Genomic DNA, 23,399 nt, shown 5'->3' with positions numbered 1-23,399 from the left:
AAGAAGAACTGAGAGGGGGTGCATAAAAACAGCAGCCAGTATGCTCTGCCTGACCATCTAACTCCTCAGCCATAATTTTCAGAAGCCTCTATTTATCTGTACTTTCTTCCTGCTTTTCTGCCTCCATGGTAACTCCCAATTGATATTCAGCAAGCTTGATGGACTCCATATTGACAACCCATATCTTCATTAACTTCTTCCCAAACTCGACAAGATGGTACACTTGTCTCCTACCTCTCCACAAGAAAACTAGAGCTCGCTCTCTCTCTCTCTCTCTCTCTCTCTCTCTCTCTCTCTCTCTCTCTCTCTCTCCTCTCTCCTCTCTCCTCTCTCCTCTCTCTCTCCCAACTTTTTTACATCCAGATATCTCAGCTGAACTCACATAGTATTCACATTGGACTCAATTCCACAAAAATAGTCTGTTTATGTGTATAGCTGTGTATAGTGGGAAAGGGGTAAGTACCTCAGAAAATTGCTTCAAGTTTTACCATGTTAAGCCTCAGGTCAGATTCAAATAATAGATCAAAGAGTTCTTATCTTTGCACCACAGTATAAAAATAGCTTCTCCCCGTTGATCTCAATTCTTCTCTTTGGCAGCGGCAATAGAATTATTTTTCTCAATCTCTATTTTCAATTCAAGGCTTTGGCACATAACCTACTTCACTTTTTCAATACCATGATGTACTCCTGGGCTTCTGGGACACCAAACATCAGAATACAAGTGTTCTTGCAGTTCACTGATAGAGGAGAAGCAGGTGGGCATTTATAATCCATATATGGGCAACGAACATTATCAATCAGAAGATCAAAGTCATGAATTGCTGCAGAGAAACCCATTGCTTTAGTGCCTGTGCAATATTCACGCTAAAGGGTGAACTTCTTTTTTCATTGAAATGTCTCATTTAGTGAGAAGGAGCATCTGTTAGTTTGGTAATTTCCTAGAAGAAATGGAATTTTACACCTGTCACTGAGACCATTCTGTTAGGCATTTTAAATAAAAAAAAAGGTTAATTATTTCAAGTCTGGTTATAACAGCTTCATTGAGGTTTCACGTGCTAGGTGATTAGGAGGGTATTACAACAAATATCTGATTGTTGGTGTGACAGAGATCACGACTGTGTCTTCTGCAGCTGTGTTGGTGTGACTCAACTGACAGAAGACCACATGTGGTTCTTTGTAATGAAGAGTAGCTGGTTGGCATTTAATAGCCTGAAAACTTGGCATTAATCAAACATACATTACTGTGGCTTATGTTTTGTATCTAATGACTCAAAAAGGGGAAAAAATCTTGGAGTATTTTAACTTCAGGCATGATAAAACAAACAAACAAACAAACAAACAAGTCTTTGTCAAATGTCCAGCCTAAATTAGACATCTGTGTTGGCCCCTCTATAAGGATCAGAGCACACTGCTGGAGCACACACGTGCCAGAGGAAGTGCGGCAGCAGTGTGGAACTGTCTCCTGTGCATGCTATAGCTGCTGTACTCCAGAATTCATAGCAGGTGTGATTTCCTGCACAAGAACAGCCCTGTTGTGAAAGGGGAAGAGGCTCAAAGGGCCCCACCCCTCCCTGAGGATCTATAGCCAGGCAGTGGCTGATGGGGAGGAGAAGACATTTTCTTCAGTGGTGTGGACACCAGTAAGGTGCCCATATTTCTGTAAACAGCCATAAAAAAACCCCATTGGGACACACACACACACACACACACACACACACACACACACACACACACCATACCACACACACACAGAGAGAGAGAGAGAGTTTTGAATAAAATAGAAAAAAAACAGTTTTATTTAGACCCTATCAGACTTTTTTTTAATGGTTCTTTATATTTCTCTATTCTATTTGAAATTGGGTTTCAACAGTTATAAAATTCTACGTGTTGCCTCCACTTTCCAAATACCAGAACACCACCAAATGCCATACATTGCCCTAGAGGATATGCTTCCCACGGCCCATCAACTTGCAAACATGTTCTTCATGCCAGCTGTTCAGTTGGCCACTACATTCAACTTTGGCCTCACATCTACAATGTACGCAAATGGGCTTCCCTTCAAGAACTTCATTAATAGCCATCAGCATCTGCTCACATTTCAAGCATTGGATACTAAATCCGAAGAGGAATTGGCATATGGCTGCATTGTTTCACTTGTTGAAAATAGGAAATAGAGGTCTATGCCCTGGACTGCTGAACTTCAAACTTCCTTTGGGCTTAAAACAATAAACAAATAGAGCTCCTCTCTCTCTCTCTCTCTCTCTCTCTCTCTCTCTCTCTCTCTCTCTCTCTCTCTCTGTGTGTGTGTGTGTGTGTGTGTGTGTGTGTGTGTGTGTGCGTTTGTGTGTGTGTGTTTATAAATACATAAAAAATAACTTGAAACTATTTACATCAACATGCCAGTAGTTCCTCCTCTGATCTGGAACAGGAAAATAGACAGTATATGGGGCTTTTATTCTTCACACTACATAGAGGAACCTGTACTGTCTAAATTCTTGCATTCATTACACAATTGTTCTATTATTAAAAACCCAATTTCAGGGGCTAGAGAGATGGGTCAGGTCAGTGTTTAACAGCACTTGCTCCACTGTTATTAGGACCAGAGTTCGTATCCAAGCAGCCATATAAGGAGCCAATGTTCCCCTCAAATGCCTTTAACCCGAGCTCCAAGGGAGGCAGAGACAGGACAACTTGGGGTCCCATTCCTAACACCCACAGGGTGGTTCACAACCTTCTTTTAACTCCAGTTCCAGGAGAACTAATGCCCTCTTCTGGCCTCCATGGGCATTGCAAGCACATGTTACACAAATACACATGCAGGCAAAAAACACACACATTTTTTTAAATTGATGTTACAAAAATAATCAAAAGGATATAAAATTATAGAAATTGCCTGTATCTCATGAATTTTGTTAATACTATTTTTTCAAGTACTCATTTGCTGCGGTATTGTCCTAGTGGTGTGAAATTTAAATTAAACAATTAACACTAGGTCCTTATCATTACTAAAGAATTTGGAGTTATAAACAAATGCATTGTTATGTGGGCCTTTGTCTCATTGGAGAAAGGTATAGCGTTAAGCACATACTTTCTTTGTACTGTATAGACTGTAAGCCTCACATGGCTGTCCAAGGCCAGAGACCCTGTCTCTTTTGTTCACCACTATAGATCCATTGCCTAACAATTTTGCCTGACAAATGAATGATTGGATGAGTGGACTTTTGAACTCAAAGACAAAATTAATTACACAGAGAACTATATGGCAAAAGAACTGGGTCTATGCCATATAGACATCAAAGACAAGGAGACTGGAACTGTATAGCTCAGTAACAGAGTACCTGCTTAGCATGTGAAAGGATGGCTCCTGGATGCCACCCCTAGGGTGTGTGTGCTGGGGTGGAGGGTGGTAACCAAGAAGTCAATAGATTTGGGCTTAATTGATTAAATGGGTAGCCTTGAATAACTCCTTTCTCTAGAAGTTAATTTCCCATTTGCAAAAAAAAAAAAATTGGCTGGAATAAATCTGTAGCATTTAAACTGTAACAACAGAATAATAATTTCAAAAAAGCTTGAGGTCCTATAAAGTAATTACAAATGGAGAAATTCACAGGTATGTCTGAGAGGGAGCTCACCCTATGTTAATGAGTTATTTGAGTGTCTTAGAATTTGTCTTTATGCTTTCCTCCATTCCTTAAATAGTTTATAATGATCATATATCATTTCTACAAACCAAATATGAGTATACTATCTTAAATGAGCAAACTAAGCAAATAAAAGAGACTAGCCAGGCATGATGATTCAGAGTCAAAGTTCCAGCTAACTGAGAGACTGAAGCTGGATGTGCTCTGGAGCACCTGAATTCATTAGCTTGGGCACCATAGCAAGACCCAGTTCCTCCCACACAAAGGAAGGGACAGGGAGTGACAAGATGGGAAGATTCCAACTGCTCAATAAAGTTGAAAGGAGGCCCAACCCAATCCATATAGTACAATCAAGTCTTCTTTTGGCACATCTCATAAGAAAGTTACATGTTCCTGGAGATAGCACCAATCTACCTTCTCCATTAACAATTCATTTGCTACAGAAGACACCAGCCTCAGGGCAAACCTACCTTTAAAACTGACTGTTTGCCTCCAGTAGATGTTTTCAGAACTTGCTATGTTGTTCTAAATGCTTTTATTAACTTAACTGATTAAAAAACCAAAAACCAAACCAAAACAAAACAAAAAAATTCACTTAGCTTAAGTCATCCATTGTCACTCTCATAGAAATGAATTCCTCTAATCTTATTTGACCTCCTAAAACCCTAGCTTTCTGTCCCTTTTTCTGAACAATCCCCTTAAACGTCAAAGTAGAGGTTGTTTGTGTTTTCACACACCATGGACTACTGGACTCATAGGTAGAACATGTTGCACCTGCCCTTCCCTTTCATGCCTGTCCATAATCTCTTGCCTTAGCACCCACTGCATTACTTTCCATACTATAACCTCAGGACCCTTATTGTTGATGCTTATAGTTTATGGTTCACTTCTGCTTTTGACAAGTCCTGCCATCATTCTTAGTGGTTTCAATACCTATATGGAAACGATACTCTGTGTGTGTGTGTGTGTGTGTGTGTGTGTGTGTGTGTGTGTGTGTGTGTAATCTTTATTTCAAAAACTAAACTCCATATAACGTCCTGGCCCTCAGAATCTGGACGGAGGTCAATTCGACTCCTCATCCTCACTCCATGTATATCCTAGCAATCAGTCACGGCCGGAGCTTTATGCCTAAAGTCACAAACAAGCTTTCAGTTATTCTAGAATCACTCTTAACTTTAAACCCTTTCTTCCCTGGAGCCTGGCCCCATATGAGTTACTGATCAGTAGACATGTCAAGTGTTATTTGTTCAAAATTGAACTGTGATTGTACCTAAATCCTCTCCTCCATCCCTCTGTCACTTCTTATTGTCACTAACTTTTCCCTTCTAGATCCTCCAATCAAACACCTTGGCATCCCTTTTGATTATTCTCTTCCTTGTAGGCCTGCTCCTAGTTCATCATCCATGGCTGGGTTCTAAGTTTACCCATATTCAAACTAGATCAGTTCTTCTCAGTCACTATAACTCAAAGCCCCCTTGTCTCTTAGATGACCGCAGCAGCCTTCTGTTGTGATTTAAACTGTGCTCCCCATTGTATGCTGACATTCACATTAGTTATTTTTATCATCACTGACCCAAATTACCTGACAAACCAATTTAAGACGGGAAGGAATTATTTTGGCTCACAGTTTTTTAGTTCATATTAATGGGAAGGGACAGGAGAGAGGCTCTGTCTGTGGCGGGAGGAGCTAATAGCCTTGAACAGGCCTATCTTCCAGTACCTCAGAATGTGCCTCTTTATAATGAATGGTAATTAGTCAAGTTAGAGCAAGGTCATATTGGAGCACGGTCAGCCCTTCAGTGCTGTCATGTTGATGAGAAAGACACAGAGAGGACATGGCCTTGTGAATGAAGACACACAGGAAAGAAACTCTATGAAAACAGAGGCAGAGATTGTGATGATACAAAAAAATAAGTCATGGAAAAAAAGAAAGTCAATTGCCTCCATTGTGCTAAGCCAAAGAGGGGTGGGAGACATGGATGGGGGATGGTGAACGGGGGATAGACATTCTCTAGCACAGTTCTGAGTGGGAGCATGCCCAGATCACCTTGTCTTCAGACGTACTTTCCAGATCTGTGGAATGAGTACATCTCTGTCATTTTAAAGTATCTAGTATGCTGTTACAATGGCCTTATATATGCAATGGCCAATATAGCTCTTACCTAATTTTCCTGATCTCTCGCTTAACCGTCTTCTTGGTCTCAACACAGGCAGCTGAAAAGACCTTGTAGGGCCTTTATGTCAGCTCCAGTGTCTCTGCTCACAACCCTGTGGTGTGTCCCCTTTCCCTTCAGAATAAGAGACTTATTCTATCCGATCCCCCTCTACTTACTTTCTTTCTCTTCTTCTCCTTCAACAGCAGCAGCACTGGTTCACTGATCTTATCCTCTAAGTTAAGCTTTTAAATAAATGAAGATCCCCGGGTTTCTCTTCCCTCATCTGTCAGATAGAAAAATAAACATATTCACCACATTATTAAATCACATCATACCGCAAAGTACTGGCCACTTTGTATTTAGGAAATATCAGCAAGTATTATTAGTCAACAAACTGTAAAAGATTCTGAAAACTCAGTGCTGAGATACTAAAATTAAAGTTTGAAGAATAAGGAAGGCCTCCATTTAGTAGATATGGTTTTCTTCACTATAGGTTCAGATTTTTAAAACTTAGTGAAATTAGGATGAAGTACTTGAAGAATCCTGGGATTTCAGCAGACCAGCACAAGTCTTACTGACGCTGCTTCTGGATGCCAAGGCTACCATAGCACCAGAGTGCTGCCTGCCATGGGCTTGTCTCTGCCAATGGGCTTGTGTCACAGCCAAGTCTTCCAGAGGAAGATTGCTAGTCCCAGAAACTTCCTCACACAAACTCAGCACCTGCCCTCCCACTCCAACATCAAGACTGGTTTGGCTTTAAAATGAGGCGAGTGTTCTTTATCTTGTTATTGAAAACTTGTCAGGCTTAGTGTACCAAATAGTTTCATAGCTACCATGTGAAGGTAAACTATCCAGGACTGGTAAGGCAGTCACGACGATTTCGCTTCCATGTCAACATGAGAAAACTGGGAGAAGAACCTAGAGAGCCTCAAGACAGCGTCTGGCATCGCTGGGAACAAAAAGAATTCCACTGGAATGAGAAAGTACAGTATTTGACAGCCACGATGTGAGAGACGACAGAACCCACGAAAGAAGTAACAGGTGCAAAATAAATTTTTAAAATATGTCAGGATAGCATGCTGGTGTGTTAGAAGATGGATGGGAGGCTATTTGAAACTTTTTTTTAATTTAGATTTCAAAAACCTGTTACAGAATTGTATTTTTAGAACTTTAATGGCCTCTGATAAGAGTGCGCCCTCTAGTGGCTCAAATAGTGACTGACAAATGACCAGGCACTCAGCATTACAAATCTAAATGATTTTATTTCCTCTAAACGTTAAAAAAGAGAAATGATTTCCCTTACTGTAGCTTTAAAAAATCACCCTCCTATCAAAGGCTTACAACATAAAGAATAGTTGTTTTTGGTCATTCACTTATTATTAAGGAAATACACCCAGTGTTACTGTTTTTAGACAAAGAATTTATAAGTTATTTACTGTCCTTTTTTCTACAGTAAGCATATAGTACTGTTAATTCTTAACTGTTTTTATTTTGGAATTTTTAAATTACATACAAAATTATGAGTATCATCATAATAAGAAATTGTGATCATACCACGCACGTCTCTAGAATTATATTTTGCCAAATTTCCTTCAGCTTTTAGTTCCATTCTATTTTGAAATGTGCAAAAAAATCAGTTGTAAATATAGTTCATATTATTTTTTCTGGCTTTCAGTTTGATACCAGTACCATCCAAATCACTCAATATTTAAGATGAGAAAAATATTTCCCTATATAAACCCAATTTTCAGATCTTGGCAGTCCTACCCACTGTCCCAGAAATGCTCTGACCGATGCTAGGATAGCTGCAGATGCAGCCAATTTCTTCACCTTCCGTGGAACTCAGCACTCCACGAAAGGTCCCCTTTTTTCATAGGTGACTTTCCCCCCTTACCTGGGCTCTGAAAACCCACAGCAGATGCCTAACCTCCCATGTACAACAATGACTTGCTCACTCTGTTTAGGCTCAGAGACCTGACTGACAACCCTCTTCACACACTCTCCTCCCCTGCTCAGACTCCCTCATCAAGATTTCCCAAGCCTAAAGATCTAGCTTCCATTGTCCTGCATCTGACTCTGTACAAAAGATACCCTCCCCATCCTGCTCCTGCTTTGAGTTCCCCCTGCTTGGCAACCCACCTCACCTGATTAGGCTCTTCTCTGTGCTGAGAAGTATATAAAACCTCAGGACACTGTGGGTATAATTGCTTACTATATGGTCATATTGGAGTATGGCAAGTCCTTAAACCACCAGCTGTGATACTTTGACAAGAAGGTGCTATATGAAAACTGACATATATAACCAGAGTTCCATGTACTGGGAATTTTTAAAGGCAGCAAAATTGAAGTTGTGCAACAGTAAAAAAAAAAAAAGAAAGAAAAGAAACACAAAGATTGTTGGCAAGTCATCCGATGCTAGGGAAAAGCAATGTTCTCACTTTACAAGTTTCAGACGATTGTGGCCTACTTGATTCCTGGCTCGTGCACTCCAGGACTGTGAGAGGAGAAGTTTCTATTAGATTAGCTCACTCATTGTATATCAGTCTACTTCTTACGACAACTTTGGGACACTAACATAGATCGGGAACAAGGATACCACTGTAACAAATACTTTTCAATGTGGAAAGGGCTTTGGGATTAGGTATAGTTTGGAGACTATAAAAAGTTCACAATAAAAGCCTACACTGCTGTTGTAATTTGGGTATGGAGTGTCTGAACAAAAGATTTATGTTGAAGGTTGATTCCAAGTTAATAGCACTACTGAGAACAAGACTTGAGAATGTGGTTAATCTACTGATAGTTTTATGACTGAATGGGTTGTTAGAAGATTGAACCTAGAGGAGTAAATCACTGGAATTGTGACTAGAAGCTGAGGAGGAGGTCAACCCCATAGGAAGACCAGCAGTCTCAACTAACTTGGACCCCTGAGTTCTCTCAGACATTGAACCACCAACAAGACAGCATACACCAGCTGATATGGGGCCCCTGACACATATGTAGTAGAGGATTGCTGGGTCTGGACTCAGTTAGGGAAGATGCACCTAACCCTTGAGAGACTTGAGACCCCAGGGAATGGGGAGTCCTGGTGGGGTGTGTGGGAGTGGGGGTAGTAACATCCTCTTGGAGACGGGGGAGGAGAAATGGGGTGGGGTGGGGAACAGTCAGAGGGTAGAACAGGAGGGTGATAATGACTGGACTGTAAAAAATTATTAAAGATAATAATAATAATAATAATAATAATAATAAAGGGTATGCCTTGTTCCCAGATTCTTCTTTTCTTGCTGAGTTTCTCAAACACTCTGAGGTGAGCCTCTATTTGTTATAAACTCTCTGACCAGAACACTCATTACAGGCCCATCAGGAGGGCCAAAACAACTATGAGCCAAGACTTCTGAAAACGTGTGCCCAAATAATCCTTCTACTACATTGTTTATCTCAGTTATTTTGCCATAGTAATGCAAAGTGATGACCACAATTGTCCTAAAGTTGTCACTTGTAAGTGTGAATGTTAATGGTGCTTTTCCTGAGGCCCTGGGCAGAAATGAGGACCAAGCTACTTGTAACAAAATACAGCGTTATTTTCCTTGACTACTGCTAAAGTTTCAGAGCAAGGATGCACAATGTGTGACCGAGGTCATATGACCACTGCCTGAGTCAGTAGAGTTCAGAGTCACATCTAACACTAAGGAAGAAAGGCCATCATTTGAGTTCCAGAGAACAGGGTCGTTGCCCTGGGCTCGTGTAAGGAAAATACTATAATGTTTAAAGTCAGAGGCCGCTGCCCAGGTCTGGGTGTGTGGAATCACTGATTTTTTTCCAGAAGACAGGGCTACTGTCAAGACCTGAGGGGTTGGGATTACTGACTGCATTACAAAGGGCACGACCCTAGAGTTTACATAGTGGAATGGAAACATTGCCATAGTTGAAAGTAAAAAGCCAGGGCTGTGGGGCTAAACACATTGACAGAGTTCAGGAGGCCGTAGCCATAGAGACAGAGGCTCAGGGGCAGGGATCACTGTGAGTTCCAGAAAGGAGGGCCACAGCACGGGACAAAGGGGTTTGGGGAACAGACAAAGCTATGGAGAAAAGTTCCACTGCCCAAATCTGAGCCAGGGTTCCAGACAGAGGAGCCATTGCCCAAGATGAACAGGCTGAGACTACTTCTTAGGTTCCGGAGAAGGGTCGGTCACCCAGGATGGACTAGATGCCTCACTTTCTGAGTCCAGTAAGAAGACTCGATCAGTGCTAGTGCTTCAAGGGTGTCAGAATACTTCCCGGATTTAGAGTAAAGTGTCACCCCAAGGTTTAGGAGTGTAGGGATACTGGCTGAGGGTCAAAAGCCAGGGCCAAGTCACAGGAGTAAGAGGGATGGGGCTAGTGCCTAAGTTGCAGTGGTTAGAGGGAAAGACTAGGAGGGTTACCACTTCCAGGGTTTCAAAGGGTGAAGCCACTGCTTAAAGTCAGATCCAGAGTTAAACTAACCGAATAAGGATGAAAGAATGGGACCAATGTCCAAGTTCCAAAGAAGGAAGCATTGTTCAAGACAGAGAGATGCAGCCAAGAACAATGTTTGAGAGTTCTGGGGAAATTACTCAAGGTTGAGGTTATGGACCCACTCCCAGAGCTGCAGAGGGAGGGTCCACTTCCCAGGGCTGGGGGGGGGGAGACCACCATTACAGTTCCAGGGGGGAGGAACCACTGTCCAGGACTGAGTGGATAAGACCACTACCAGAGTTCCAAAAGGAGGGTCCACTGTCCAGGACTGAAGGGGTGAGACTTACCAGGAGTACCAGAGGAAGGGTCCACTGCCTAAGGCTGATGGGGGGAAGTAACTATAAGGATTCCAGAGGAAGCATCCACTGCTCAGAGATGGAGGGGGGTAAAACAACTACCAGAGTTCCAAAGGGAGGGTCCACTGTCCAGGACTGAAGGGGTAGACTGTTGCCAGGGGCACCAAAGGAAGGGTCCACTGTCTAGGGCTGATGGGGGGAAGTAATTATCAGCATTTCAGAGGAAGCATCCACTGCCCAGACATGGGGGGGGGAGGTAAAACAACTGTCAGAGTTCCAAAGGGAAGGTCCATGCTGAGGGGATAGGAGTCCATTGACCACAGTTCCAAAGGAATATTCCACTTCCCAGGGTTGAGGGGGCCGGGGAGGGAGAGACCACTGTCTGAATTACAGAGGGATTGTCTACTGCTCAAGGCTGAAGGAGACAGAACAATACCAGAATTTGAGAGAAAGTTTCCACTGCCCAGGGAAGACAGTGTGTGGGGACTTCTTGGGGCTAAGTAGTAGTGTCCAATAAAGAGGGAGGCCAAAGGACCATACTGTCTACATTAGTTGCTTTAATATCACTCTATTCAAAGTACTCAGAGAAACAGCTTAAGAGAGGAAAGCTTTGTTTTGCTTCCCAGTTTCGGAGGATTTCTGTCCGTCCTGGTTGGGAAGGCAAGTTAGAGCCATGAGTCCATCCATGATGGCAGGAACATGTGGCTTAGGCTATTCCTGCTGTGGCAGACCAGGAAACAAAGGCCCTTCTGATACTGGAACCAGAAGGGCCATTCCATTATGACCTATCTCCACCTGCAAGGCCCCTCCTGTTAAAAGTCCCACAATTTCCCACAAGGGAACAAGTCTTTACTACATTTGCCTAAGGTGAACATTTCAGATTCAAAGCCTAACAATCTACTCCTGTTCCCCAAAGGCTTATGTCATTCCCTAAAGTCATGATAGTTACAATACTGTGGTGGTTACGTTTTATGGTTGTTGGTTGTTTTTTTTTTTTCTTTTTCTTTTTCTTTTTCATTTGTTTGTTTTGGGGACAATATCTTACTATGCAGTTCTGGCTGGCCTGAAACTTCCTAAGTAGAAGCTTGAATAGATTGACCTCTTTGTTCTTACGATTTGTAGTACACACAGCTTCTCTCTTGGCAAGCTATAGTAACGTATGCAGATTTCTTCTGCAGATATTTCATTTTCTTGCCACCATCCTGAGGTCATGCTAAGCCTACATCCATTACAATGCAGGCTTCACTCTTGACTCCAGGCCTCTGCCTCCCAGGTGCTCCTTGCAGAGAATCTGATTTAGCAACAAATTGCTTGCCTCATAGACATCCTTAAATATCTTGAGGCAAGACTCCAAGAGTCTGTAAATCGTGTATTCTGCATGTCTGGAAAACCAGAATCATGTAGATGATGCCAAGTTCTACCACAAGCTCAAGTATTAGTTGTACCCTCTTGGACCACAGCTCTAGTAGTCTCTTGTAGACTATAATCCTTTGGGTTTTTTTTTTCCTCTGCACCTTTTGAACCTGAATAAATGCAAGATATTTCTGTACCTGCTCTGGCCCATTGTAGTCCTGAAAAATGGGCACAGAGACCTGGTATTTTTATTAACAAGCTGCAAGCCTAAAGTGGGTGGCTTCTAAATTATTCTAACCTGACTATGATGTTAATAACCAGATAAATGCCCTGTTACTTGCCATCTGATCTTTCCTTGGCTTGCTCTATGTATGTCCTCATAGCTGCTCTCCTCTCATCACGACCTCATAGAAAACTCCTTGTTCTCTCCATGTGGTTTCTCCAATCTTCCTTGTCTTGTGGTTCTTCCTCTCCTCTTCTCTCTCTCCCCCTGGGACCTCTGGCTGGGACCGGACATCCAGCCTTCCTATCACCTCTAACCAGTCACAGGCTGAATCAACTCTTTATTGACCAACCAGAGATAATAGAAAACAATTTTTACATAACATTGAAGCCAAGATGCTTGACCACCACGCCATTGTCTAGACTATATACAAATGTCTGCGCACAGAAATCAGCATCTGAATACACAGTGCACAATGTCAACCCTCAACAGTCTCTGACCATCCTAGTGTATCATCCTGGAAAAACACTTCCATAGAATTCTCTGTGAGAGTAGGAGACCCCAGGGGCACTTTCTAAAATGTCCTTCAAATGAGGGGACTGAAGAACAAATTAAGAGCACTTATTCTTGTACAGGACCTGGGTTTGGCTCCAAGCACCCACACAGTGGCTCACAACCATCCATAACTCCAGTTCTAGGATATCCAATGCCCTCTTCTCATCTCCATGAGCATCGGGCACTCACATGATGGACATACATACATTCAGGCAAGCTATTCATACACATAAAATAGAATATGTCTAAAAAAATCTTTCAAATTAATTTATATTTCCTACCCTGCCACCTGTGACAAGTGTAGGTCCCCCTAATTCCTGAAGTGCTTTCTGTTAAATATAAAAAAGAAGTTAACAGCAACAGAAAATCTAAAAATAAAGCTGACACACAATTCATACTTTCCTTCAGGTATGACATTTATAAGAATGAAAGGGTCATAACTGAGGGTCAAAGTGGGAGGGAAAAACATTACCTAGAATATGTGGTTATTCAAACATAATGATGTCTTAAAGGGAAATGGGGATTTCCTTTAAAGCCTAGAAAGGACCTTCACTAAGTATGAGAGAAGAGAGAGACACAGAGAGAGAGAGAGAGAGACAGAGACAGAGACAGAGAGAGAGAGAGAGAACACAGTGGGGGAATCAAGAAGACTTTTCAGAGCACTTCTCCCAGCAATTCTTCCTGAGGAATCTCTCAAAACTAAACCCCCAGAGCAAGGAAAAGATGTGAATTTTTATCATCTTTTAGAGACATTAGAAGTTTACATACCAGCACACAATACAAGACAAAGAGCACGGGGAGCCACGTAAAGGTTAGCATCATGAATCAAGGACTTCTGTTAGGCTGCAGCACAAACAGCTTCTTAATTCTCTCCCTGAGAAAGCTGTGTATATACCATCACAGTCCAGGTAGCAGAGAGCAAGGCCAGAATTAGAGACTGAGCCATAGCTTCAAAGGCCTTTCCTAAGTTACTTAGCTAGCTAGATCCCACCTTCTAAAGGTCCAACAGGCCCCCGAAATAGCATCACTAGCTATGAAATGGACATACAAAACATCAGTCTGTGGTAGATATTTCAGAGTTGAACCATGACACTTTGCCCCAATTGTAGAAGGCAATAAAGCCTTATCTATTGCTGAAAGTCTGTAGACAGGACAAAGGGAGGATTACCACCCAAGACTGATGTAACAAAATGTATTCTAGGTTACAAGGGTCAGACTCCCAAAACAAATTTGTCTTTCTACTTTCAAAGAATCAAGACCACTGCTCATGCTGATGTTCCCAACATCTCATTCCAGCCTTGGTCCCCACTCGGACCTTAGTCCCTGTGTTCTTCATCAAATGAATTCAGATGAGACACATTGTAGTAGTATGAATGAAAATGCCCCCCCCCATTAGCTCACAGGGAGTGGCAAGAGCAGAAAGTGCCCCTAATAGCTAACCCACTTCTCTAGTCCTAGTTTAAGGGAATTCTATCTTTGAATCCAATAACAATTCTCAAAAGAGTAAATGGGTTCCTGACCAGAAAAAAAAAGAAAAAAAAAAACAAACCAGCAGAGACCAAAGTAGCGTGCAGTAACATCAAGCTATGCTTGTAGGGGAGGATCAGCCAAAGCCATAGTCAGGGAAACTTGCCAACCGGGTTTCAAAAATGCATCCTGGAATCAGCCTCCAGAAAATGTCACCTGTGGGGAACAGAGACACAGACATATACTGTCACCCTCAGTAGCATGAGGAGGTCCTTCAGTTCTTTAGGGATCTTGACTCTGACCATACTGGGATTTATTAAGTGTAGAAATCCTCTATCCTACCCATACCCCATTCCTGGGTCACAGGGAACAATAAATGGCTTTTCTGGTCCTTCCAATATCCTAATCCATTCTTTTTCCTCTGAGAGAGTATTCTGAGACACAGTGGCAGAACTACCCCTATCTCTCTCTCTCTCTCTTTCACACACACACACACAAACTCCCAAAGTAGCATATTTTGGATCCAAAACACATTCAAAATGGTCACTCAAATTTCTATACATTTTTTCAACCTAAAAATCTTAAAAAACACTCCATATGCTCAAGACACATGAAGCTGATTGTTTTAGGTCATGGGAATTATTCCACTGTGGCAGTTCTACCAAACTGCATCCTTGCCTCAAGCTCGTTCTTGTAAGTCTACATCTTCAATAGACAATGTTTTGAGGAAAGACTTTCCATAACTTAACTTCATAGACAGTTCAAAATTCCAGCTGCTATGTGTATAGCTATGCCTTTAAACTTTCTCTGGGGGCCGGAGAGATGGCTCAGAGGTTAAGAGCACTGATTGCTCTTCCAGCGGTCCTGAGTTCAATTCCCAGCAACCACATGATGGCTCACAACCATCTGTAATGGGATCTGATGCCCTCTTCTGATGTGTCTGAAGACAGTGACTGTGTACTCGTATACATAAAATAAATAAATAAATAAATAAATAAGTCTTTAAAATAAAACTTTTTCTGGGGACAGAAGTGTTTCCACTGGGGAGCAGATTCTGCGATAGACAACTTTTCATTGCTTCTGAGCCAAAGACCTCCAGGGATCCTCAGAAAGAAACCAGCCACCTGAGCTTTTAAGTGGTGGCCAAACATAAGACAGTGGCTGATATGAGATGGGCTACATTGCCCAACTCAGGAAGGAAACTATATTCCAGATTGGCACTGGGTAAGATAGATGACCCAGGAATCAGTATTTCTTGTATGAACTTCTTGTCATTTTTTTTCCTTCAGATACAAAAAACAAGCATGGAAAATGCAGTTTGACCTCACTATAAATTAAAGAGTAAAAAGTGTTAGCCCAAAGTGGTGTTGCAAAGGAGATTCCATCTGTAGGGAGTCTCTTGCTCCTGTTCTTTAGCCCTGGAATGAGAAGGGCTATGAAATCTGTGAGAGCAGCTTCGCATTTTGATTTTGGTTCTATTGATGCTCAGGTTACACTTTGTATTTCAGATATAGGTTTTCTTCCTGGTTTCTTAAAGAACCAAAAAAGGAAAGTAACACAGGTATAACTGAGTTAGTTATAATCAAAAGTTATTGAACTTTTTTCAAGTCAAAATTCAATAAGCTGAGATAAAAGCAATGCCAGGTTTTCTGTTGACAATAATGTTTTCCTAAAAAAAAAAAAAAAAAAATGGATCTGTTCCTGCTCTTAGTAATGTGTTTTTTTATTTTTTTTTAAAGAAAACTGGATTTTAAAAGGATTTTGCTTTATCCTTTTACTAACTGACGCATTTAACACTCGTGATTAGATTTTATAAAAACGCTAAGTTCCTATGTTTTCCCATTGGGTGAAGCCTTCACTTGCTACACAGCCAGCTACTCGCACAAGCAGAAGTAGGGCTAAGAAATGTAGATCTAGGGAAACGTTGTTAGAATTACCTCTATTCCGAGCACTGCCGCTGAATTACATAGTCATCATGCAACTCATTCTAATGGACTACCGGCTAAATATAGTTTTAAAAAATTGTGACCTGTTAAATAAACAAGCGACACCGACAACTTCTCCTAATTAAGGTTTTGGCTTGCTTCCAAACTCCTACTCATTTTGAAAGCCTTTCTTATCGCTTTATAACATGAGTACTTGGCATTCTATAAAAATTAAGTAAAAACTATATAAGTCCTTTCCATTAATGGGATGCATACACTATTGAAAGTGATGTTTCTGTTGGGTTTTTGTGACAGCGTCTCTTTACATTGCAGTAGCTGCCCTGAAACTCACTATGTAAACCAGGCTGGTCTCAAACTCACATAGATCCACTTGCCTCAGCCTCCTGGGATTAAAGGCAGCAGCCCAAATACCCTCGAAAGAGTGCACTAAGGAGAAACAAGCTCAAGAACTGTGCTATCATCAAATTCCCCTTTATCCTTGAGTCAGCCATGAAGAGGACAGAAGACAACAACACGTTTGTGTTCATTGTGGATGTCAAGGCTAACAAGCACCAGATCAAACAGGCTGTGAAGAAACTCTATGACATTGATGTGGCCAAAGTCAATACCCTGCTGTGGCCTGACAGAGAGAAGAAGGTGTATGTTAGACTGGTTCCTCATTATGGTGCTCTGGATGTTGCCAACAAAATTGAGATCACCTAAACTGAGTCCACCTGGCTAATCCTAAATATACACATTTTTCACCATAAAAAATAACTGAACATTTCTCTCCTTAAATCCTTTTAAATTAGATGTTGATAAACTGTTTAAGATAGTCAATATTTTGCTTGGTATTCCTAAAGCTAAAAATAATAATTCTTAGTTTTAGTGAACTTACAAATGAAGATGATATTATGTCTTTTCATTAATCATGTTTTTGTTATGACTGCTTACCCAGCCCCCTTACTTAAATCAAGTGTGCATGTCTAAAAAAGACTCAAGATTTTTTTCACCAGCTTTATAAAAGAATTTTCTCATTATTCTGTATAATATAGATTTTTAAAGATCTAGTTGTTAAATTGGCAAAGAACTTTCAAAATCTTCCAAAAGGAACTCCATTTGAAGAATACTGTTATTTTAAATGCAAATTCCTAAATCCAAAAGTACATTTAAATTTTTTCCTACTAACAAAAAAAGAATATTAACTGAGACCAACTAATTCTATTCCTATGCTCCTATTAATATTTAAAAGATTGAGGCACAGGGCCCGGAGAGATGGTTTGGCCATTAAGAGCCTTGGACCCCTGTCTTAGTTTAGGTATCTATGGATGTGATAAAGCATCAGGTCCAAAATCAACTTAGGTAGAAAGGGTTGATTTCAGTTTACAGCTTGCAGGACAACATAAGGAGAAGTCAGAGAAGGAATTCAAAGCAGAAACCTGGAGCTGATGCAGAGACCATGGGGAAGTACTCCTTACCTGGTTTGTATTTTATGGCTTATTCAGCCTTCTTTCTGACAGTTGCCAGGACCACCAGCCCAAGACTGGCCCCACTCAGAGTGAATTCCCCTTCCACATCAATCATTAATCACAAAATTGCCCTAGAGTTGCCTACAGGACAATCAAATGCAAGCAATTCCTCAATTGAGGTACTCTCTTCCCAGATGACTCTTTGTGTCAAGTTGACAAGAACTATTCATCATCTGCTACTGTTACTTCTTTACACAAGACTATACTCTTGATTATCTTAATTTTAAATGTGATACTTGTATATGTCACATGTAAGCTATTCTGAAATACAGAGAGGAAAAAAATGAAAGAAAAAAAATCAATCTTGGATCACGATGGCTAATGGACTTTGAAGTTTGTTACAGTTTGGATGTAAAATGTCCCCCATATCCTTATGTGTTTGAACACTTGGCCCTCAGTTGATGGCGGTATTTAGGAATGTTGAGGAGATTTTAGGAGGTATAGCCTTGCTGGAGAAGTATGTCCGTGGAGGTAGACCTTAGAGTCTTATAGCCCAGCTCACTTCCTCTTTTCTTCTTCTGTCTCCTCATTGCCAATGTGACCAGCCAGTTTCAGGGTTCTACTGTGGTGCCTTCTCCACCATGATAGACTGTAGTACCTTCCTCCAAGGCTGTCATCCAAAATAAGCCCTTTCGCCCTTAAGTTATCAGAGTAATTTATAACATCAGCAGGAAAGTAACTGAGCCAGTGACATATGCAGAAGTTTCTTCCTTATAACAGCCTTAGTGGCTATTCTCTCCTGAACACTGCTTTCCTGTCTTCTACTCAGACCCATCTACAGAATGAGTTCCCAGACAAAAAAGCAAACAAAAAACAAAAAAAAAAACAACAAAAAAAAAAACAAAACAAAAGAAAACAAACCGAAAAAAAAAAACACTTTACACTGAACCTACTATGGAGCTGGTTAACTGTCTAGAATTTGGCAGTTGAAATGTTGCAGACCCAGACCCTAATTGCAATTTGTTTTGAGCTCTCTGCTGTTCCAGAGTAGTCATTCCTTGCCAAATTCTTAGTCTGAACTAACATCTTTTGGGCCATCAGGTGAGGCCTTTTAGGACATACTAACTCAATAGAACATTAGCTTCTACCAACTCAAAAGTTAGAATATTATCAAGCAACACCTGAGGCCTATAGCAGAGGTCGCCATACTTTCTTATACCCTGCACGGCTGCTGTTACCACTGATGCACTGGTCAAAGGGTCTTGATTTGAAACTTTCTTTGTTCTGTTACTAAGAAACTTCACTTCTGCCACACTAAAATATAGAAATTTAATTTTTTTAAATTTTATTTTGTGTCTGAATAGTTTGCCTGCCACTATGTAAGTGTATCAGGTGTGTGCCTGGTGCCTATAGAGGTCAGAGGAAGGTGTCGTTTACCTTAGAAATGGAGTGTTGGATGGTCACAAGCCCCTTGTGGAGGCTGGTAATCATGGCCTGGTTCTACAAGAGCAACCAGTGCTCTTAACCACTGAGCCATCTCTCCAGCCCTGAAATACAGAATTTGTGGTAACCTAATTCTGTGTGTCCCAAGCCATGGTCACTCCTATTGGATCCAGAATAAAGAATCTCAACCCATTGGGGTGAGAGCTGAGTTTCTTGCATTAAATTCCTCAACTGCTATAAAAACTGCCCCTCCTTTCAGTTGCACAGTGCAATCCCTTCTCAGGAGGTTGCCCCACTGACATTGTCCAGCAGTGTAGTTAATAGGCTTTCTGTCTTTATTTCCTAGTCAAAGATTTTTATTACATATAAGAAAAGATACAAAACTGATGCAATAACTAAGTGGAAAGAACCAAAGTGTAATTTTTTAACAGTTGTTTTAGTCTAAGATGTGTTCTTTGTCATTAATTGTGCTCCTTATAAAAAAGAAAACACTTTATTGTAATTAACTCACAACTAAGAACAACACATGGCTAGGTTATGGTAGCCATTCAAACCTTTGCCATGGCCGGGCAGTGGTGGTGCATGCCTTTGATCCCCGCACTTGGGAGGCAGAGGCAGGCAGATTTCTGAGTTCAAGGCCAGCCTGGTCTACAGAGTGAGTTCCAGGACATCCAGAGCTACACAGAGAAACCCTGTCTGGAAAAATAAACAAACAAACCTTTGCCATGTTCCGAACTCAATGCATCTCCTTGTTCTCCTACATAGTTAGAATGGCCATTCTGAGGCCACAGAGCTTTCCTTAGGCTTTTACATTTTCATTGTCAGTTACACTATTTTATGGGCATATCTACAGTGTCAAAGAAAGATCTATGACAGAGCAAAAACTAGAAAAAAATGGTAAGCTTTGTGTCCTCTTTCATAACCTTGTTATCCTTTCTCATCAAGTAATATTAACATTTCTTGATCTCCTTTCTAAATATTTTGATACCACACTTAACAGCTGTTTGTATACATGTATATACATAATATGCTAGGATCCATATACAAAGTTGAACATGTGGGTTTTTTGCTTTCTGCATTAGGGGGTCCTCACAATATTATATATTATAAGTCCATCTAACTATCTTAAATTTTCTGATTTAATTTTTTTCTTTACAGCTGAACAATATTCCATTTTGTATATATGTTACATTTTCACTTCATTTGTTGGTGGACATTACACTAGCTAGTTTTATATCAACTTGACACAAACTACAGTTATCTAAAAGGCAAGAACTTCAATTGGGAAAATACCTCCATAAGATCAGGCTCTGGAAAAGCCTGCAAGGCATTTTCTTAATTAATGATTGATGGAGTTTCTTAAAGATTGATGGAGTTGTTGTCATCCCTGGACTGGTTCTATAAGAACCTGGTTCTATAAGAAAGCAGGCTGAGTAAGTAATGTGGAGCATGCTAGTAAGCAGCATCCCTCCATGGCCTCTGCATCAGCTCCTGCCTCCAGGTTCCTGCCCTGCTTATGTTCCTGCCCTGACTTCCTTCAATTATGGACTACAGAAGTATAAAGCAAGCCCTTTCCTTCCTAAGTTTATTTTGATCATGGTGTTTCATCACAGCAATATAAATCCTAATTAAGACAGACATCTAGATTGGTTACATTTCCTGGTTATCATAAAGCAGCTACTAAACATGATTATGTGACTATCCCTGTGGTAAGATATAGAGCTCTCTGTGTATGTGCCCGAAAGAGGAAAAGCTGGGTCATGTAGGACCACATTTGATCCAGCTTTGTCTTTTTTCATAAATCTTTTTACATCTCACACTTCACCACTGTAACTATTGTAATTATATAGCGTTTTGCTGGTTCATACAGAGTTGCTTTCAAGAAAGGAATAGGAGACGTGATTCAGACTTGAGTAAATTCTCTAACTAGCTTAAACTGTTGTTTCTGGTTCTTTTTTATGGAGATCAAATATACAACTGCCATATCCTGTGGTCACTAAATGGAAAAGCAAAAGTCTATAGGGAATCCCACCATGAGAAGGGCCCCACCAAAATAAAGTAAATGGGGACAAGACAGAAATGTAAGGTTTCTCCGGCCCATTATAGGAAGCACTCCATACACCAAACTATGCCGGTTAGTTTTGTTCTTTGTTTTATAGTCAAATCTGTAGAATATTTTCTTCAGAGATGACTGATGTGGAGGGTCCAGATCACTGGGGATAGTGTGTCCCGTCCCCCCCCCCACCGGGGGCAAGTAGTTTTGGGTTGAATTTTAAAAGCAAGCTGGATGAGTGACAGGGAACAAGCCAGTAAGCAGCACTCTTCCATGGGCTCTGTTTTAGTTCCTGTCTCCAGGATCCTGCCTTGAGTTCCCGCCCTCACTTCCCTTTATGATGAACTATAGGATAAAATAAACCCTTTCCTTCCCAAGACCATTTTACTTCCGTATCTCATCACAACAACAGAAACCAAAGCAGGACACAAAGGGAAAACTGAAATACTCACTTGAGTACAATGCCAGTGGCTATCATTCATCTAAGATTTCTTGCCCAGGATTCAATCTTCAGATGTTTATTCGGCTGCCGTGCCCTGGATGTAAAATCCCCTTGCTTCCCTGGTTTGCCTCCCTGTCAACTCTCTCAGTTTAGTTTTGTTATGCTGTCTAAATCAGTGGAGACACTTGTGGGACACTTCTTGGTCGCTCTTGATTCTTTCACGGGTTCCTGGAAAAGACCACCAAAATGAACAAGGGTAGCTAAGAAAACTAAGAAACGGACATCTGATCTAGTGAGGAGGTTGTTTATAGCCTGCCTTCCTGCACAGGCCTACTGCTGCTTCCTGACCTGTGGTCTGCTGGTACTGCACACCTGGGGATCTGAGACTTCCCCACACAACCACCGTCTGCCTGCCCATGAAGCAGATGCCTTCATATCCTACCCTCTGCTAGACTTCCTCTCCTCCAATATTTACCCCCTAAGACAGGGAAGGAGGATGCGTGTGGTATTTGCCTGTCACACTAGTCTAGTCTCTAGTCACATATCTGAAAGCATATGGGAAATCAGGCTTGACCAGGACACTGCATTTCCTCCTTTCTCTTCTAACAGTTTCAGTTTGTAAAGTTTCCCTTAAAGTCAGCCTGGTCTGATCAATTGGATGTCTTTGGCTTTGAAGTGAAACGAGTTTCATTTCTATGGGCTGAGAACGTCCTTTTCCTAGTGATTCTCAGGAAAAGGAACACTCAGGAGCTCATGATGGTGAAACTGGGTCCCATTTTGAACAATAAAAGAGGGTCACTGCCAAAATGAATGAATATTATATTTTCAGTAGGACCCATGTGATAGGACTGAGGCCCTATATCCCTTATTACTCATTCTTGAGACATATTCTGGGCTGGTCCTATTCAAGCTGGTCTAAGCTCCAAGCCAAGATCCTGACCTCAAAATGTCATCACATCTCTCCCTACCAAATAAGAAGGACCAAATTTTAGCTCACTGGCTGATTTATTGCCTACAAATACTTATTTAGCCCATGTCTACATGCACTTACTTTTCAACTGTTTGCCATCACAGGGTCTCTCTAGATGTTTAATTTAAGACCTATGTATCTAAGATACAAATTGTCTACCTTGTTTCTATTGAGTGGTCAGTAATAATGCTAAATGCAACCATGCTGTGTGTTGTTTAAGTTTCTTATCCAAGTGTCTATGTAATTGTTTATATATCATTTTGTCTGCTTGTCTAGCTATTCTTTATATATTATTTGCTCTCATATTGGTTTTGAGACTTTTATAAATGTAAAGAAATATAATCGAATATACCCCAATTACCCCTTCCAACTCCCCACATATCCCCCAACTCCTCCCTTCCTTCCTTCCTTCCTTCCTTCCTTCCTTCCTTCCTTCCTTCCCTCCTTTCTTCCTTCCTTCCTTCCTTCCCTTCATCTTCTCCACCTCCTTCTCCTCCTCCTCCTCCTTCTTCTTTCCACTAATACCAATTAGTACTTATGACATTCACATGGATATGGGGTCATTCACTGGGACATGGAAAACCTACTACTAGCAATAGTCTCAAAGAAGAGTGGTCCTCATTCCCCCAACAGTTATCAACTGTCTTCAGTAAGGAGTGGGCCTCGAAGAGCACCTCCCTTGTCTACACCACAATTTGGATTGGTTTCATCTGCTGTTAGTTCATGTGTTCACTCCTTATCATCCTTTGGTTTTCTTACATTCTTTCTGTCTCTTCTTCCACAGTGATCCCCGAGGCTTTGGGAGCTTGACAAAGATGTTCTATTAAGGGATAAGCACTCACAGTCTCCTGTGTTCTGAGTTATGAGTCTCTGCACAGCAAAGAGAAGCTTCTCTGCCCAAGGATGTGAAAA

At 41.1% G+C, this 23,399-nt stretch overlaps 1 long non-coding RNA gene across 1 annotated transcript; it reads right to left on the bottom strand.

Moving 5' to 3' along the window:
- Positions 1-637: 637 nt before the first annotated feature.
- Gm35107 lies at positions 638-21,779 on the bottom strand. Its single transcript, XR_391673.3, has 4 exons — positions 21,528-21,779; positions 14,268-14,401; positions 5,974-6,080; positions 638-938 (listed from the first exon to the last, which is right to left on the bottom strand). It is a non-coding gene; the product is annotated as a predicted gene, 35107 (long non-coding RNA).
- Between the last annotated feature and the right edge of the window lie 1,620 nt (positions 21,780-23,399).

The sequence above is a fragment of the Mus musculus genome, chromosome X (assembly GCF_000001635.26).
Source record: "Mus musculus strain C57BL/6J chromosome X, GRCm38.p6 C57BL/6J".
Classification (NCBI taxonomy): Eukaryota; Metazoa; Chordata; class Mammalia; order Rodentia; family Muridae; genus Mus; species Mus musculus.
Note: the sequence above shows the minus strand (reverse complement) of the source record. Positions and strands in the feature narration are given on the sequence as shown.